The 3,856-nt window shown below is 34.8% G+C and overlaps 1 protein-coding gene across 1 annotated transcript in view; it reads left to right on the top strand.

Annotated features, from left to right (window-relative positions):
* PIK3C2A (phosphatidylinositol-4-phosphate 3-kinase catalytic subunit type 2 alpha) overlaps positions 1-3,856 on the top strand; it is a 195,882-nt gene that overhangs the window by 71,297 nt on the left and 120,729 nt on the right. The window lies entirely within an intron of this gene.

The following is a 3,856-nucleotide window of genomic DNA, read 5'->3' as shown; positions in this document are numbered from 1 at the left end:
AAGAGCTTTGGGCTAGTGGTCTGATTAATAGTTGTCTATCTGATAGCCTTTGACAAGAAACCTACTAGTCAAGATGATTCTTTTTCCCAAAACATTCTTATCCTTCTGTACTAAAAAATAAGTGGCCAAGCAGCAGAGAAAAGGCTTTCAGAGCCCTGTGACTTCTTAGGGTTATTTTTGATACTTCATTTCTTGATTCTTTGCTCTTCAGAGGAGTTGCAAAGGTTAGTTTTCATTAAATTTGAGCACATACATGTTACAACATAGAAAACAGCTTTTTTGATATAAGCTTTTCACGATAAATAGCTTATATTAGTTTTGAAAATAAGTATCTGTTGAGATATTATCCTGACTGTTTCTCTTTAAACATGATAGAATCAAGCAGCTAAAGAAAGATCCCATTTTGCTCTCTGAATTTGAAAGTTTTCCATTTCATTCTGAATGTGACCTTTAACCCTTTTTAAATATCCTTATATTGGTTTTGTTTATTTTATTGCCAAAAGATGGGAACTTAAATTTTATTATAGGCATTTGATCCTGTTAAGAAGTTTCATATAAATTGCATATAGATCAAACTCAGGTTAGCTATGCTTCTTTGAGTGCCGAGAGGCTATGGTGTTTGTTTTTTTCCTTGAGTAGTATCCTATTCCCTTGGATTGTTCCTTAAAACAAAAACACTTCCATAAATTTTTATTTTAGAAGTTTGTTAATAACAGCCCAATATTGTTGGTTTTTATTTTGTCTTGTTTTCTGGTTTCTAAATGTTACAGAGGGGAAAAAACACAAAATAGCTTCCACCCCATAGTGTTAGTTGTCTTTTTATGTTATTCTTGGAAATACATGCTTTTAGGGTTTTGACATTTTGGGATCCCAAGTTTACAATTATATCATTGAAATAATGAGAGTTTGAAAGCATGAGATTTATTTGAAGAGTTATTTTAAATTTTAGGAATTGGTAATAGCCAGATGGCATATTTTACTCCTTAACACAGACCAAAACTTATTTGTCAGAGGAATCAGATTTTTTAGAGGATTTTTCCAGATAAAAAGGCAAAACAACTCATACAGCAATTAGATAAATAATTAAATGTGTGAAACATCCTGGAAAATGGTTTATCACTTTTTAAAAAATCCACCTCTGTAAGTATTATATTATTGATTATTTTCCAGCATCTGACATGGCATAGAGAAGTTAGATTTCTTATTACCAGTTTTTCATCATTCTAATGATGAAAAAATACATATACCTACCAAAATAAAATCAGGGCCTCAATAGTTTACTCAGATTATGGATATATAGTCCAAAAAAGCTGTTTTACCTCTAAATGCAGTATCTTCCACTGTAAAGGATTAGGAAACATTATCAAGCATCTGTCTGATAGTAAAGAAACTAAATTGCTTTATAGCAGCTCTGTTTAACAGTATTGTGCTGGAAATGGCAGTTTATTTTCAAACCAAGATGCAAATTTAGAGATTTCTGAATACAAAGGTTTGATACTAAATAAATGTGAGTAGCATCTTCTGGGCCTATTAGAGCCAGGATTTGAAAGGAGTCGAGTTTCAGAAATGTGTGAAGAAAGCACTATAATGCCCCACTCCCTCCTTCACACCTGTGTGTGTCTGGGCATGTGCAGGCATTCTGGGTGGCCCAGTGCATGGCAGTTAGCCCGGGGTGATGTTGGCCTTGGGAATGAATTCCACTGGTCCTTAGTTCCATGGGCTTCCTTTTCTTCTTTTTATTGTTGGCCATCACTTTTTTTTTTTTTTTTAATTTCATTGTAATAACATAGAAACACAAAATTTCTTGTTTTAGCCTTTTTTATGTGTACAATTCACTGGTATTATATTCACAGCATTGTGCTGCCATCACCACCATCCATTATCAAAAATTCATCACTTTACAGTACTTCCTTTTTTCTTTACACTCCATGCAGATATAGAAATCTAAGTTCTAAAGCACTTTTGTTAAATACAAGAGAATTCTAAGGATGCTTTGGTTTCTGCTGTCTCAAATATGCAACATTTAAAAATTTACATTTTTATTGTTTTTTAACTCCTGTAATATTTTTTATTTCATTTTTACCTTTTACATCTTTGAAGATCTTACTACAAATACATTACCAAGAATGGTTTTGTGTATCCTATAGACTCCTTCAGTTTGACAAAAGACTGAACAGAATTTACGATAGCCAAATGCTTTGTCTGAACTTAAAATATGTTATAAATAAGTAAGCTATTCTATAATTGCTTTTACCTTGACTATAAACTAGTGTAATAATTTTGAAAAGGCAAATTCGATTGAATAACTTCATCTGAAAAGCTTTAAAAGTGGCCTTTTTGGTTTATATGTGGCACAGATGGCTCATGAACACAGGACACTGGGTTTTGCTTCTTATGCTTCATGTCTGATGCCACCAGAAATATGTATGGATTCTATATGTAACACAATTTGAAGTGGTATGAGCCCTCAGGACTGCACCACAGACTAAACACAACCTTTATATATAGTGACAAATTTGTGTGTCTTATTTGTCTCATTTATGGGTGGGACAGAGTTGGTGTTTTTTGTCTCAGTAGTCAATATTCAACTTACAGGTTGGTTATGTAAATCACATGCTATATATTGTGAACCGTGCAATAAAACAGAATTGTGTGTAAAAAAAAAAAAAAAGCTATATCATTATACAATCATCTTTAAGAAACATGGCTAGTGGAACACAGCTCTACAGTTTCAGGTATGTCCCTCTAGCAACTCCAATATACCGTAAACCTAAAAGGAGATATCTATACAGTGCTTAAGAATAACCTTGAGGATAACCTCTCAACTCTGAAATCTCTTAGTCACTGATACTTTCTTTTGTCTCATTTCTCTCTTACCCCTTATGGTTGAGAAGATTTTTTCAGTCCCTTGGTGCTAATGCCCAACTCATCCCAGGATTTCTGTTCCATGCTGCTAGGAGGGTTTTTATCCCTGGGAGTCATGTCCCATGTAGAGTGGGAAGGCAGTGAGTTCACTTGCTGTGTCAGCTGAGAGAGGGAGATGCCACATCTGAGCAACAAAAGAGATTCTCTCGGGGTGGCTCTAGGCCTAACTTTAAGTAGGCTTAGCATATCCTTTGCAGTTTCTAGGCCGTCATTTTTACTCTGAGCTCCCTGTGCTTCGATTGTTTAAATGAGCTATCTAGACAGGTTGAGTTAGGTTGTCTGCTATAGAAAATTTAGGTTCTGGTCAGAATAAACCTTCCTTCCTTTAGTCTCAAACAGTAGGTGAGGTTCTAAAATATACAGAATGTCTTCCTTACCCCTGTGTTCTGAATAACCTTACTCCTGACCTTATTGCCTTCATTTTTGTCTCTGAATACCATGTTGTACATATATAAAACAGTCTTTGAAAATTCAAAAATAATAATTACCACTCGACAAAATGTGACTGCTATGAGAGCTTAAATCTAGACCCCTGTTTTCTTATAGGCATTTCCTAAATGAGACCACGCAGTAATTGCTCTTTTATTTCTGGCTCATTTTGCCTCACTAAATGTCCCACAGAGTCATTCACAATGTTGCATGCCTCACAACTTTGTTCCTTTTTGTAGCAACACAATATTTGATCATGTGTATACACTATCATTCACCAGTCTACTTCTCAGTGCATCTTTCAGCCACCTGCATTCGTTAGCCATCATGTATAATGCCCAAGGTCAACAGTCCATCGACACTTTCAATTTTACATAATTTCATTGTTCCCAAGAGTACAATAAACACACCCTCACCAAATAGGACACTAAACCTCCCCTTAACTCTTGTCCCGTTATTTACCCCTGGTATTGCTATGATACTACTGATGTTTTCCTGTTAA

Source organism: Tamandua tetradactyla, chromosome 8 (assembly GCF_023851605.1).
Source record: "Tamandua tetradactyla isolate mTamTet1 chromosome 8, mTamTet1.pri, whole genome shotgun sequence".
NCBI classification, from domain to species: domain Eukaryota; kingdom Metazoa; phylum Chordata; class Mammalia; order Pilosa; family Myrmecophagidae; genus Tamandua; species Tamandua tetradactyla.
The sequence above is the reverse complement of the archived record's forward strand: the minus strand, read 5'-3'. Positions and strand labels throughout refer to the sequence as shown.